The 16,581-nt window shown below is 36.9% G+C and overlaps 1 protein-coding gene and 1 long non-coding RNA gene across 5 annotated transcripts in view; both read left to right on the forward strand.

Moving 5' to 3' along the window:
* Positions 1-16,581, forward strand: part of lrp1ba (low density lipoprotein receptor-related protein 1Ba) — a 320,154-nt gene that overhangs the window by 65,725 nt on the left and 237,848 nt on the right. The window lies entirely within an intron of this gene.
* On the forward strand, positions 7,737-9,933 carry LOC130089330 (uncharacterized). 2 transcript variants are annotated; one of them, XR_008807560.1, is made up of 3 exons: positions 7,737-7,833; positions 8,305-8,446; positions 9,907-9,933. It is a non-coding gene; the product is annotated as an uncharacterized LOC130089330 (long non-coding RNA). The 2 variants fall into 2 exon arrangements; XR_008807559.1 differs by having other exon boundaries at positions 9,912-9,930.

The following is a 16,581-nucleotide window of genomic DNA, read 5'->3' on the forward strand; positions in this document are numbered from 1 at the left end:
ATAAATGAGCATATGGAAGTATTCATCATCCTCACCTTGAGTTGAACCACTCATGAGATGTTAGTGTGCATGTGCCAGGCTTTTTAAAACAACCGAAGACCTCGCTTGGAGGGGAAATTTGCACATTTACATTTTATGTTTCATTTCAATCTTAGTCTTGGTTCGGTTTCAAAGTAAATAAAATTTGGCGGCATGGAGAGGGAGGAATGGAAGTACACACTCCTTTGAGGAGCAAGCGCGGGCCGCTTTGTTCCACCGCAGACCGGTTTCGAATTGCTCTCTGCACACCTGTCATAACTGAGCATTCATAATTTACATTATCAGTCCGCAGAGCAGATATCAACTCTCACTCCTGGAGGTATTCGAATCTGGGACAGATAGAGAGAAAGAGCGAGAGAAGAGAGGAACATCTTCACAAGAATGGCCATATGAGCTAGACTCACACTTTTCTTTGTCAAGATAGCGTGAAACTAGCACTGACCCCTTTTATATTCTTAATAAATGTCTGTAGTCTTATTGTGTACAATATTGTAGTTCATAATTTTAACTTGTCCCTCTTTTCACACTAAAACCATGTTACCACTGTTTGTTTTATGGCCATACTATTGAATAAATTATTATTTTATCATTATTATTGTATTATTATCATTTTTTTCTTCTGTTGAACACTAAAGAAGATATTTTAAAGAATGTTGGTAACCAGGCAGTTTCTAGTCCCTATTGACTTCCATAGTATTTATTTTCATTGTATTTCATACAATGGAAATCAATGGAGTCCAACAATTGTTTGGTTACTGACATTCTGAAAAAATCTCTTCTGTTGTGTTCAGCAGAATAAAGGATTTAATTCAGGTTTGATACAACTTGAGGGCGAGTAAATGATGACAGAGTATTCATTTTTGGGTGAACTATCTATCCCTTTAATGCTCACTCATTCACTTCTATTGTAAGTATGATTGTAGGTGGTTGCTATGCAGTTTCTGGAGTGGTTACTAACTGTCTTAAGTCATGAAAGCCCACCCGCAAGTATCTATTGCCTCTTTTCCGCTAATACTGTTTCTGGTCAGGTGCCCAATTTTTTACAGTTTTATGGTTTATGGCGTTGCCATGGTGGCAGAGTTATAAAATTGGATATAACTTTACACAGAAAACATTAGCAATCATTTTGTTTTCCATTCTAAAGTCATGTTAACCATCATAATGTTTATGAATTGTTACCATACTATTTAAAAAGTGAATGTTTGTTTCACTATTGAAAAAATGAAATGCTTACACATTGGCCCCATTCTCTTCCATTGTAAGCGCCATTGTGGGTGGTTGCTAAAGTGTTGCTAGTGTGTTCTGGGTGGTTGCTAACTTTTTCAAGTCACAAGAGCCCACCCTAGTTCTTAACTGTACAAAAAAAACAAGTGAGTTTTTCTAACTTTTTAGGACTATGCTAAGCTAGCCAGTAGACTAGTTAGCTCGAAGGCTAACTAAAAACTAAAATAAAGTGAAATGCTTTGACTCCTAAGCTCCGCTTATGTAGTGTAATACAGTATGTCTCACCTAAGTAGTCTTACTTTTCTCTGCGGAGAAAGCTCTTGTGGCACTTTACTAAGTCAAATTTCTCTTGGACCTCGATAAAAGACTATAAATAGTCTTTTATCGAGGTCCAAGAGAAATTTGACGACTATAACATTTTTTTTTAAGGTTTCAAGGTTTAATACATTGTGAATGGCGTTTCATGTTGTATTTAACTGAATGTGTTCAGGTATAGCTCAAAACATGCAAATGTGGGTTTCTATGTCGATAAAACTGCGCAAACAGTCTTGGAGATATTTGATATCGACTTGAGCAGATAACTAACCTTGACGAAGTGGTTTTAGATTCTCTTTTATTTTGTTCTGAGGGAAAAATAAAACAAAAAACTGGCGAGCATTGGGAGCACTGCCTTTGGATCACTGTGTGTTATTTTGAAACTCTTTCTTGGCTATTTTTCTTGGTTGTGTGGGGATTTGTTTTGTCATTGAGGAATGGAGCCTGCCTTCAGGTGACCACGGCTATTCACTAGAGACTAAAGAAAAGAGAATAAAGGGATTTCAGCTGTGTGTGTGTGTGTGTGTGTGTGTGTGTGCGTTGGTGCGACCGGATTATGAGGACAAAAACCATGGATACATACCGACTCTATGAGGACATACCGTAACTACAAGGACAGCACTACTGTCCTCATATAGACTAGGCAGAATTTCTGAAAATGTGCTTATTTAAAGTGCTGGAGGCATTTTGTGATTATTTATATTATACAACATTTCTAGGGGTATTAAGGGGTGCTGAATCCAAATCTGCTGTATATGAAGCTCAAAAATGTCCCAAAATGCCTCAAAATTGAGAAATTCAAAATGGCCGCCACCGCCAGGCTGAAATCTATTTTTCAGTATATCTTTTTGACTAAACAAGGTACAAACATGACATAAATGTGCTTTTGTAAGTTTTCCTACATGGGCAATTCAATGCCATATTCAGATTTGAGAAGTAATGTGAAGAAACAGCTTAGATATTGCAAAAAAAAGTTGTTTTTAACTATGAATAATTACTCAGTTATTATTATTACTATTATTGTTGATATTATCAGGCTACATTTACTTACTTTGTATTTTGTTTTGAGGTCAAATGTACAAACAAATACAAAAGTTACAAACTTTAATTAAATGTTCACAGGTTTTCACACATGGGGAATTTAACATCCCGTCCTGATTTACAACCCGAATTCCGGAAAAGTTGGGACGTTTTTTAAATTTGAATAAAATGAAAACTATAAGACTTTCAAATCACATGAGCCAATATTTTATTCACAATAGAACATAGATAACATAACAAATGTTTAAACTGAGAAATTTTACACTTTTATCCACTAAATGAGCTCATTTCAAATTTGATGCCTGCTACAGGTCTCAAAATAGTTGGGACGGGGGCAACAAATGGTTGAAAAAGCAAGAAATTTAGAAAGGATTCAGGTGGGAGAACATCTAGCAACTAATTAAGTTAATTGATATCAGGTCTGTAACATGATTAGCTATAAAAGGGATGTCTTAGAGAGGTAGAGTCTCTCAGAAGTAAAGATGGGCAGAGGCTCTCCAATCTGTGAAAGAGTGCGTAAAAAGATTGTGGAACACTTTAAAAACAATGTTCCTCAACGTCAATTTGCAAAGGCTTTGCAAATCTCATCATCTACAGTGCACAACATCATCAAAAGATTCAGAGAAACTGGAGAAATCTCTGTGCGTAAGGGACAAGGCCGAAGACCTTTATTGGATGCCCGTGGTCTTCGGGCCCTCAGACGACACTGCATCACTCATCGGCATGATCGTGTGAATGACATTACTAATTGGGCCCAGGAATACTTCCAGAAACCACTGTCGGTAAACACAATCCGCCGTGCCATCTGCAGATGCCAACTAAAGCTCTATCATGCAAAGAGGAAGCCATATGTGAACATGGTCCAGAAGCGCCGTCATGTCCTGTGGGCCAAGGCTCATTTAAAATGGACTATTTCAAAGTGGACAAGTATTCTATGGTCCGACGAGTTCAAATTTGACATTCTTGTTGGAAATCACGGACGCCGTGTCCTCCGGGCAAAAGAAGAGGGAGACCTTCCATCGTGTTATCAGCGTTCAGTTCAAAAGCCAGCATCTCTGATGGTATGGGGGTGCATAAGTGCATACGGTATGGGCAGCTTGCATGTTTTGGAAGGCACTATGAATGCTGAAAGCTATATAAAGGTTTTAGAGCAATATATGCTCCCCTCCAGACGACCTTGTGGCCTTGTGTATTTCAGCAGGACAATGCAAAACCACATACTGCAGCTATTAAAACAGCATGGCTTCGTCGTAGAAGAGTCCAGGTGTTGAATTGGCCTGCCTGCAGTCCAGATCTTTCACCTATAGAGAACATTTGGCGCATCATTAAACGACAATTGCGTCAAAGACGACCACAAACACTTCAGCAGCTGGAAACCTATATAAGGCAAGAATGGGACCAAATTCCAACACCAAAACTCCAGACACTCATAAACTCGATGCCCAGACGTCTTCAAACTGTTTTGAAAAGAAGAGGAGATGTTACACCATGGTAAACATGCCCCCGTCCCAACTATTTTGAGACCTGTAGCAGGCATCAAATTTGAAATGGGCTCAATTATTGGATAAAAGTGTAAATTTTCTCAGTTTAAACATTTGATATGTTATCTATGTTCTATTGTGAATAAAATATTGGCTCATGTGATTTGAAAGTCTTATAGTTTTCATTTTATTCAAATTTAAAAAACGTCCCAACTTTTCCGGAATTCGGGTTGTACAGATGTACTCCCAAAATGTGCATAAAAATAGGTGTAAGGAAACAGCTATTTATGAGATTTTGTATGAACTCAGAGAAATGTGTGTGTTCAGACATCAGTAGCCATATGAATCTGCACCTCTTACAGGAAACTGATGCTCTGGAATGATGATTTTATACAAATAAAAGATATTTTCTCTATCGGCACTGTGTTTTACTTTTTTTTTTTTATACTGTGGTTTTCTATGAAGTAAAGTACACTCACCTAAAGGATTATTAGGAACACCTGTTCAATTTCTCATTAATGCAATTATCTAATCAACCAATCACATGGCAGTTGCTTCAATGCATTTAGGGATGTGGTCCTGGTCAAGACAATCTCCTGAACTCCAAACTGAATGTCAGAATGGGAAAGAAAGGTGATTTAAGCTATTTTGAGCGTGGCATGGTTGTTGGTGCCAGACGGGCCGGTCTGAGTATTTCACAATCTGCTCAGTTACTGGGATTTTCACGCACAACCATTTCTAGGGTTTACAAAGAATGGCGTGAAAAGGGAAAAACATCCAGTATGCGGCAGTCCTGTGGGCGAAAATGCCTTGTTGATGCTAGAGGTCAAAGGAGAATGGGCCGACTGATTCAAGCTGATAGAAGAGCAACTTTGACTGAAATAACCACTCGTTACAACCGAGGTATGCAGCAAAGCATTTGTGAAACCACAACACGCACAACCTTGAGGCGGATGGGCTACAACAGCAGAAGACCCCACCGGGGACCACTCATCTCCACTACAAATAGGAAAAAGAGGCTACAATTTGCAAGAGCTCACCAAAATTGGACAGTTGAAGACTGGAAAAATGTTGCCTGGTCTGATGAGTCTCGATTTCTGTTGAGACATTCAGATGGTAGAGTCAGAATTTGGCGTAAACAGAATGAGAACATGGATCCATCATGCCTTGTTACCACTGTGCAGGCTGGTGGTGGTGGTGTAACACTTTAGGCCCCTTAGTGCCAATTGGGCAGCGTTTAAATGCCACGGCCTACCTGAGCATTGTTTCTGACCATGTCCATCCCTTTATGACCACCATGTACCCATCCTCTGATGGCTACTTCCAGCAGGATAATGCACCATGTCACAAAGCTCGAATCATTTCAAATTGGTTTCTTGAACATGACAATGAGTTCACTTTACTAAAATGGCCCCCACAATCACCAGATCTCAACCGAATAGAGCATTGGGTGCATCCCACAAATCTCCATCAACTGCAAGATGCTATCCTATCAATATGGGCCAACATTTCTAAAGAATGCTTTCAGCACCTTGTTGAATCAATTCCACGTAGAATTAAGGCAGTTCTGAAGGCGAAAGGGGGTCAAACACAGTATTAGTATGGTGTTTCTAATAATCTTTTAGGTGAGTGTAGTTCAATGAATATCACCATGACCCATGGATCTTCCTGCTTTTGGATCTTATTTGATGGACAACTTCTTTATCACTAATGACCACCTTTTTCTCTATACTTGTGTGATTTTCAAGCTGATTATTGACACTTGATCTAAATCAGGACGGATGTTAAATTCCCCATGTGTGAAAACCTGTGAACATTTAATTAAAGTTTGTAACTTTTGTATTTGTTTGTACATTTGACCTCAAAACAAAATACAAAGTAAGTAAATGTAGCCTGATAATATCAACAATAATAGTAATAATAATAATAATAACTGAGTAATTATTCATAGTTAAAAACAACTTTTTTTGCAATATCTAAGCTGTTTCTTCACATTAGTTCTCAAATCTGAATATGGCATTGAATTGCCCATGTAGGAAAACTTACAAAAGCACATTTATGTCATGTTTGTACCTTGTTTAGTCAAAAAGATATGCTGAAAAATAGATTTCAGCCTGGCGGTGGCGGCCATTTTGAATTTCTCAATTTTGAGGCATTTTGGGACATTTTTGAGCTTCATATACAGCAGATTTGGATTCAGCACCCATTAATACCCCTAGAAATGCTGTATAATATAAATAATCACAAAATGCCTTCGGGGTTCTGATTTTGTGAAAATTGACCCTGTCTAATAAGTCGAGCAGTGTAGAAAGGCTTATCAGGCTGCGCCTAACCACCTCCCGCTTTTTCTCAATATGTCCTTATAAATCCGTTGTACCCGTTTTTCAGTGTGTGCCAGAGTATGCTCAGAGTGTATAATCTCCCTCTATGTGAAATTCGACGCTACTGCAGTATCATACACATTTCATACACCCAGACCACGCCCAAGCGCGATTCATTGGTGGAACGCTGGAATCCTCGTCAGTGATTGGCTGCTGGAATCCTCGTCAGTGATTGGCTGCATTTCACATCCGTCAAAGTCAGCGCGCCTGCGCCTCTGATCTTCTATCGCAGACGTGTGGTGTGACGGTGTGATTAATCAGAAGATTAATCATCATCATGAAAGATTAATTAGCAGAAGTTGACGAGCTATAGTGGGAGATTTTCACTTTATCACGAGGAAGGTAAGTGCGTTTATTTATATATTCTACCTTTATGGAGTTAAGTGTCATGAGTCAGACAGTTTTTAATAACGTTAGTTACATTACTTTAAACGTGGCCACTAAACGTGGCTAATATAAGTCCATAAGCAGTTGGATACTAGTATTAGTATTAGTTGATGAAAGATACATCTCCATGGATGCTTGAGAGAATTAATTTACATTTTGAAATAAATCAAATCTATGTTGTCATCGTGATGACTGGTAAAGTTGAGTGGATGAATTTACAGTTTAATACAGTAAGATACAGAAATATATTAAATAAACAGAAACGAGACTAATGTAAAAGTATACTTTCATTAATGTAACGTTACTGTCATTAGAATGACTTGCCAAAATTATCTGGTTGATTCATTTTAGGGCTGGATATTAGCAGACATTTTATGATTCCATTCAATTTTAATTCACGTGCTTTCGATTCTATTTCCAATTCGATTTTACATTTATTATTTTAATGTAAATCAGGTGTAATACATGTAACATTTTCTAAAACTTTCTCTCTATAGTTAATTTTTCTAAGTAACGAGTTTAGCTTCATTTGATCTGAGGCGCCACATTAAAGAGTGATAAAATGGTATTAAAATGGACTGAATTTGAAATCGGAGACTGTTTCTTATCAAAAGTAACAAGCCTCAAAACCTCACTGATCAACTATTTCTGTGTAAAATGTTGTATTTATTGATATAGACTACAGTCTGACAATAATGTACTGCATATAAAGCATATCTATCTATCTATCTATCTATCTATCTATCTATCTATCTATCTATCTATCTATCTATCTATCTATCTATCTATATATATATATATATATATATATATTTATAAATACATACTAATTATGTTGTCTGGAATGTTTTCAGTCAACATTTTAAGAAAGAAGAGAATAAAACCTGAGCAGGATGCAAAAGAACACATATTGTCGGGCAAAGACAAAGCCTTCATTGAGGGACGACAAATCAACACATTCAAAGGTAAATTGTGCACCACAAGGCAATTTGACTATGTTCAGACTGCAGGCAAATCAAATCATAAAGTAGGCATGCACTTGTAAGAATGAAAAGTAGGCCTATTGCTGGCAGTCTGGACATGATCTTTCACATTCACACATTTTACCCTTGGGTAAGCCGCTCATTTTCATAAAGGTTAAGAGATGAAAAAAAAAAACTTTAAACAATTTTTTTATAATTATTATTTTAAAATAAATACATAAAACTATGTATACAGAGAATAGTGTAACCAAATTCAACTAGTAGGCTATATCACAGTGAAAACCAATGCTTGATTATTTTTTTTATTTTTTTTATTTCCTGCACCTCATATTACATTACACAGTTTTACAGGATTTAACTCTTTAAAAGGATAGGTTGGTTAGCTGTGTAACATATAGGTGCACTTGGATTCATGTTTTATTTGTATTATTATATTTTTTTTTGCCCTTTTAGGGAGAGGTGTGTTTGCACTTGAGCACATTGAACCATCCACCTTTGTTGTTGAATACCGTGGGATTCTCTCTCAAAGTAAACATGTTAAAGATGTTCAAGGCAACTACTTGTTTGACTTCACATGGAATGGAACACGTTATTGGTAAGCTGGCTGTTTCTTTTTTGGTTTATTTATTTTTGGTTCATATTCAGAGCAAACTAGTTGCATGTCATTCTAATAAAAACAGTTATGATTATGATTTATTATTATTACTATTATTATTACAATATAGGGCTGCACGATTTGGGGAAAATGTCATTGTGATTATTGAGGTCAATATTGCAATTGGAATATGCGATTGCGATATAATAAACAAATGGTTTCATGAGTCAACTTGCTTGGTTCTAAAGCAAAATGCACACACAGATTAGTGATAATTCTGAAATGTGTATTTCTCAACTCAAACTAGCAACAACAACTAAATGATTGATAACATCTAAGCCATTGATGTCTGGATAAAAATTAATCCACCCCCATTTAAAACATTAATTAGAGCCATCCAACATTACAGTGATTCCATCATTACAATTGAAAGCTATAATTTTTTTTAAAAAACATTTATTAGACGTCAAAAAATAGAACAGCTTTTAATTTAAGTGAACTTCAAATAATCCTCACATAAACCCATTATAAATGACATGTCATATTTACCTGTGCCCTTCCTGTCTAACAGGTATGCAGAAATTTAATAAAGTTATCAAACAGTCTGCGACTCTGCGCTGCATAAATAATAAATAGACTAATCCTTATTAAAGCTACATAAGTTCTTTAGTCAAGAGCAGTGAGTAATTTTCTCTGTCCCCTTTGTTCTGTGATTAACTTTACTGACAGAAAGCTTTGGCTGCTGGCCCTTTAAGAGCAGCCGCTGCTGACAGAGACACGGATCTCACATGCGCCTCATCCTCTCACAACTCTATACGTCCATCATAAGACTGCTCTTATGTTATGAAGATACTCGACAAACGACATTTTGGCATAATTGTGTGTGTTGTTGTTCGTTCAAGAGCGAAAGAGAACTGTATTCTGGCGCGTGTCTTTCTGTGAGTCACAGTCGGACATTCAGCGCGCTCTCTTTTGACTTGTCTCGCATGAATGGTTTTAAGCAATCGCATGAGAGCATTATCATGTAACACTAGCCAAAGGATGACAAAAAATAACAGATGCTGCGTTAATTGCGTTAACAGCCCATTGTTTATTTTACATAAAATCGCAGCATTTTGCGCCATATAATCGCACAGGCTTGACATCGCGATTACGATTGCGATAAGATTAATCGTGCCGCACTATTACAATAGCAGATTTGCTAGGGTTCTCATAACATTAGGAACTTATTAGTTAGTGATAATCAATAACATGGTTATTGTTCAACTGGGGTATTTTTTTTACCTTAAGTGGATCATCTGACCTATTAAATTCTTAGGAAGTCAAGTTAACTTTCACAATGTGTATTTGAATATAGGTTAAATAGGCCAAGGTTAGCCTAACCCAAATGTTCAGTTAGAACCGTATGTTTCAGTGTGTGTCTATGTTTTAAGTTTCTTACTGCACTATTTTTATCACAGCATAGATGCAACAAAAGAGGACGGTGGAGGAATGATGATGACAAAAATCCAAATTGCAAAGTCAAGACAATCATTGTTGACGGAAGGCCACACCTGTGTCTGTTTAGTATAAGACATATCTTTCCAGATGAGGAGGTCACATACAACTATGGGGATTCCTCTTGGCCTTCGCGTTTAAGGGTGAGTCTCTTAAAGACTTTATCACTGAAAGTCAACCATGTTCTGTATTTCATGAATGTTAGTTTTTTATATGATGCAGATTATTTAAAAAAATTCTGCACGTCTGCTTTGTGCATGACGGAGCCATGAAAGGGACACTAGATATTTAGTCTTTGGTTGATACTAGAATTAGTTGCGGTGACCGATTGACAAGCATCCTTGCCTCAGTGTTGTACCTGTCTTTCTCATAATTACAGGAATTGTGTGACGAGACATCAGTGGCTGTGACTGAATGCAGTGTGAATCCTTCCTCATCAGTGAAACAGAAAGTAAGTGAGCGCATGTTCCTTCATTGTTTTCTTCTCTTTGACACAGGCAATGTTAAGTGTAGGATGGTTGGGCATCATGCTAGACTGGTTGACGTGGACTGTCGTCTTAAAGACGCTGTTGTGACGTCTCAAATTTGAGTAAAATGTACATTGCTCGGTTCATTCATTTTTATAACTCGTGCGTTGGGGGATGGGCATGACACTGACCTGAAATATAAGGACAGTTCTCCACTACGAGGACCATCATGTCAGGGTTAGGGTTTGTGGAAAAGATGTTGCTTTGGGTACAGTTGGTACTCAACACGAATAATACTTTTACCGCTCCCGTGGCGGTAAAATTCGGATGTGTATTTGCTGCCTTTTACCGCTAAGAGGCGCTACAATCACAGACTTTGAAAGGTGTCAGTTTATTCTCTCTATTGCGTAATCTACCGCCGCACCGCGACTCATTCAGAGCGATTGAAAGCTGGTAACAGATGAATTCAAGTGAAACATTGTAGTTAAACGAATTCATAATCACAATACTGAAATTAAATTGAATAAATAGTGAAAACATTACAACATAAAACATTGCAACAGAAATATATTAGGCTATCAATGAGGGTCTGGAAGAGCATAAGACGTAATTTAATAGCGTTCAGACGGTAGCTCAGTGGTTAACGCAACATGAGCCTCACGGAGCTTCAAGCGATCCGAGATCAAATCTCAATGTAGCCAACATGCTGTTGGCCGACTTCATTTGTGTTTTACCGTTCTTGATGCTTAAATAGGTAACTGTTTATTAGCGAGTTCATTAACTGTTTATTTATTTAATGTCAAGCGTTTTGTTTAATTATCAATGCCACATTAACGTAAATTTGCTACATTCCATGTCCGCTGCACGACAAAACTGATGAGGGAAATGAAAATAAATAAAAAAAGAAAGCTGATCGCGTCAGAAAATGAAAATAATGAAGCTCGTCTTTAATCTGCTAAATTATTGTTTTGTGAATCATTCACGAAATTGAGTTGACTGACAGTGAGTGATACCTGGCCATAGCAACGGGAGAAATTTTTCAAAACAGATCCATACATTGAACAAATCAGAAAAGACTGATTTTGTTGACTTGACAGACTAACTAAATAGTATTACTTTCAATATAAAAACAAATGAAAATGTAAAAGAACACTACAATTAATTAAGTTTGAAACCCATCGCAAATTTTGAAGAATGTAAGAAACACAGAATCTTATTCTTGCAACATTTTAAATTTGTATTGCCAAAGAAATTTCAGCTAAATTAAACAATTAAAACAGTACAAAACGAAAATAGTCCAAAGCCACATAAATTAAGAACATGCGTTTTTCTTTGTCTGTCTCTCGTGCTGGATCTCTTTTTAGCAAGTTTATTTTGTCTCCCTCCCTCCCTCCAAAAAAAAAACTGTAACAAATTATTTAGCCTTTGTTGCTTCAAAGACAAAGCATGCCTTGTTGAATTCACCTTACAATAAAACGAGGTTGATCGCAAATTAAAGAGCTCTGTATCTGCTGTGGCATGAACGTGTTTAGTCAACAGTTAATGTTTAGATAATGCCAGATTGTTGACAATCATACACAGTGCTCATTCTAAAACTCTAAAACTCTACAAAACCAGTTGAAACAACTGGATTGAACACTTTAATTGAAATTTTGTGTGAAAACTTTAAATACAAAAAATAAACTACAATATTTATAATTTAATAAGATATAGGGCCTACATTTGGACACACCGAGAGATTTATAAGAATTTAGCCTTTGCCTGCTCATTGGGCTGGCTATCCGACATCTCCATATGAAAGAGGAACATTAACACCTATTGTGCCGATAAAGCCACTGTCCCTCCAACCCCCCCACAGGCTCTCTGAGACTGACTTACAACAAAAAGAAGTCGCAATTCACACTTAAACCGCTATTCTAGCATTAGACTATTAAAGTGTTGATAATGAAGGAATTAAATAATGTAAGCTACATGTAGTGATATTTCTGTCATGAAACTTTATTACTAAATATTTCATTTCAATAATTCATTCAATTTCAATAAGTTGTTCTTTTTTATTCAAATAAACCTCGAACCACAGTGCTCCGTTGTGCTGCTGTTAAACTAAATAACATTTATAGAATAATTATGAACTTAAATGAAACAATATAGCAACATTTCGACAAAAATTATTTGATCTGCTTTTACATTTTAATTCAGGGCGATTTAGCCTACATTTAATTAGAGCGAGATTTTCCCCCTTGTCCTTTCCTCGTTGGGAAGCGCTCACATCATAGCTAAACATGTTTGAGTAGATCATCTGTACCTCTCAGTTTCAGATGGATTACATAATCAGATAACATTTATTAAATATTTAGACATTTAAAGGCTTTAGACATAGCCGATTTCTTATCGTGACTGAGCTGAGGCAAGTGGTTTTCGGTTCATTTTTGTGACGCGCAGTTCCCGGAGACAGAGACGAGACGACAGCTAAAATGTTGTTAGCCTAATATGAATAGAAGTTTACAGTTTTGAACGATGTAGGCAAAAAATACGGAGTAGCCTATTAAGCTATTTTAGCTGTTATGAGAAAAATAAATCCAAATGAACGCGCCGCCGTGTTTGTCGAACTCTAATTCAACATGCCAGAATAAAACCCGACTTTAGAACAATAGCGCCACTCGGCGTGGTGTGCCAAAACACTTAATTATAAACTTCAATATTTCATTCAGAATAATCTCAACGCTTTGTGACCTTTTGAAAAGCCGTGCATAGGGCCTACATTAAGGCCACTGGAACTAATGAACAACTGAAAAGCTGGTTTTGATTTTATTGTTTGTCGTTTAAACGTGCCTGTTGCATATCTCTATTTTATATATTGTATATGGTATATTGGTGAAGTAGCCTATAGCCTATAGGGAATCCCAAAAATTTATATAGGCTATAGCTATTTATAAATTACGATTGGTATTATTATACAGATGTAAAGTCATTCTGTTGGATACTATTTGTTCCTGTGTAAAATGGAAATGCTTGGCAATTTTATTTTATAAATATAAGCAAAAACTATATGGTGTAACAGAGTTTTAGAATAGACAAATCTCTCTGCATTAATAATCGGATATAAAATGCATTAATAGGCTAATATAAAATTTACAAAAGTACCAAGTTTGTTCGGGATTTTTGAACCCGTGTCATCTAAATGATCGAACCGTAAGTTCTTCCACTCGGCCATGATTTTACTCTTTGTGAAATGACCAAACGTTTGTTTCTCCAGTGTGTTCGTTCACATGAGCGAGAAAACGTTTTATCGTTAGCATATTGTAGACCTTTTACAGTTTAAAAAAAGATGATATCTTATCTGTATGACCAAAAATTACGGAGTAGGCTAGCCTTTTAAGTTCTTTTAGCTGTAATGAGAAAAAAATTAATTCAAGTGAAAGCGCCGCCGCGTTTGTCGAACTCTAGTTCAACATGCCAGAATAAAACCCAATTTTAGAACAATGCGTAGCGCCACTCGGTGTGCCAAAACACTTAATTATAAACATCAATATTTCGTTCAAAAACATCTCAAAACGCTTTGTGACATTCTGAAAAGCCGTGAATGTATTAAGGCCACTGGAACCAGGATCGTAGCTGAAACGCGCTGCATTATCTCTCAATACAGGAGCAGAAGCGCCAGTTCAGATTGTATCGTTTGTTGTTTAAACGTGCGTGTTGCATATTTTTAAAAATATATAATATATTTGATATGGTCTATTGGTGAATTAGGCTATAGCATTGATTACTGTGGAGGGGGGAAATCCCCCACCAGCAAATCGCACCTTGTTACACAACCATGTTTTTAAAAACTCTTTCTGTAGCCTATATGGAACCCCATGAAGTTTTTTTTTCTATTTTTTTTAACATAACTGCTTTTGAAATTACGATTGGAATTATTATACAGATTGATATAAATTAAGTCAATCTGTTGGATAATATTTGTTCCTTTGTGTAAAATGGAATCGGTTCATTCACTTTCATAACTCGTGCGTTGGGGGATGGGCATGACACTGACCTGAAATATAAGGACAGTTCTCCACTACGAGGACCATCATGTCAGGGTTAGGGTTTGAGGAAAAGATGTTGCTTTGGGTATGTGTCGGCTGCTTCTTTATTGTGGGTAAGCTGTAGACCCAATATGCACACTTTTCAATCTGGATATGCTTTGTGACTTTCAGTCACAGAGACGTAAACTGTTAAGGCCCATTCACACCAACCATAACTGTGTTAGGGTCCAACCAGCAGACGGTAACGCTCTGTTTATTGTGATCGCATCTTTGACTGCCGCTTATATACTGAAGCATGTTATAGCAGAATTGATTCCGATTGGCTGTCAATTAAGCAATGTATCGCAATACAAAAATGCAACAATATATATTGTGGATAGTGACAATGTGTATTGTGGACAGTACACCCAAAATAAAAATTTCTGTGTGAGGGGAAACAATCAAGTTTACAGAGTTTAATTAGGCATTTTAATCAACAGTTAAAAAAAAGTTACCCTTTTACCACGTCTTGGAGTATCTCTATAATATCGTATCGTGTTATGTATCGAATCGTGACATGAGGGTATCGTTACACCCCTACTGCCAATGTTTCTAGCGTTTCTCAGCTGGTAAAATAGTTATGAAAGTGATTTTTTTGTTTTTGTTTCTCTGTGTTGTTATCGTGTAAGCTGTGGTGTAGACTCTGCTATTCCTTAATACTGAGAGGATTTTTTAGGCCTATAATTTAATAGATATATAGTTTTTAGTTTGAACAGGCCTTTTTTAGTTGGTAAAATTCATCCTGTCCTCAGCTAGCGGGGAGGGGTTTGCGTTTAGGGAGATTTTCTTGTCTAATATCTGCATTTTAAGGGTCATTTTAGGAGGGAAAGCATAAATAACATCCGCGTTCATACTAATTTGTTAAATGTTATGCATCAGAATGAAACCATTTTATGACAACAGCATACAATTGCTCTGTCTGATTTCAGATGACCACATCAAAGATGGTTGCAAAGAAAGGAGATTCAGCTTTGACTGGAAAGGAAATGGTATGTTGATGTTTATTATGTAATGTGTATTTGATTTATTTGACTTTATAGACAAGATCTACATGTATCAGCCTCCTCCTTACATGTTTTATATGTCTGTTTGTCCAAAAAAATGGCTTGGCCTTACATGCAAATGTCAGTATCTGCATCATTGTTAGAAACCCAGTCATACTATTGAATGGTCGTGCAACACATTTTCCCCTGAGACGAGAGAAATCCGCTATTTACCTTTTTCACTTCCTCCTAAAATCGTAATTTTACGTCATTGTAGGAGGAAGTGTAAGAGGGGGGGATTTCTGTAAAGACTACAAGCTCTAGTTCCCACCCTTTCAAACCCGCCCATAGGGGGTTGGACCTAATGCGCTAACAGACACATCACAGATCAGTGCCGTGCGTTTGATTTCACCGGCAGAAACTTTTTCATTTCAGCGGTGCCAATTTCTACTGTACGATATCGAGATAAAAGACGGAAGGAGGAAACTTTCACGGTGAAACTAAGTCGTAGCTTTCCTTGCTGTGCTGTGGATCGTTAATCGAAACCTAGAGGACTATGGGCGCGCGCGCCGCTGTGTGAGAAATAAATAAATAAAAGTGGAACGCAGTGTGTGTTAAGCTCACCCTACGGTTTTGATATTTGCACTAATAAAGTGTGTAAACATTCGCTCGTTATGGATGAACAAGACAGTGAAAAACGGACGGTAAAAATGACTGAGAAAGCTGTGGAAGAACACAAGTCCAGACAACTTCATGCACGCAGGTATAAGCTATCTCAGCTAACGAGCATGATAAATCAAATAATTAGTTCGCAAAGTAACTCTTCACTAGAAATTGTGTGAAATGATTTCCAGGCGGTAGGTAGTGGGAGTGGCCTGCGGAGCTGAGCATTGCAATGCACTATGGGGATTGTTGTCTACAATCCACAAGCACTAAAAAGTCATTTTCTGCCTTTTATCGGCCAAGAAGGACCCAAATTAGAAATGTCTGGTTTTTCCCCAGTTTTTGTTTTCATTCTTTGAACTGGTTCAGAGCCCTCATATTTACATAATAATAATAATAATTATTATTATATACCTGTTTGCCGTGTAGAGAAGATGAATAGTGTGTTGCTTTTTTTC

The sequence above is a fragment of the Rhinichthys klamathensis genome, unplaced genomic scaffold (assembly GCF_029890125.1).
Source record: "Rhinichthys klamathensis goyatoka isolate OS25496 unplaced genomic scaffold, OSU_Roscu_1.1 h1tg000127l_1, whole genome shotgun sequence".
NCBI classification, from domain to species: Eukaryota; Metazoa; Chordata; class Actinopteri; order Cypriniformes; family Leuciscidae; genus Rhinichthys; species Rhinichthys klamathensis.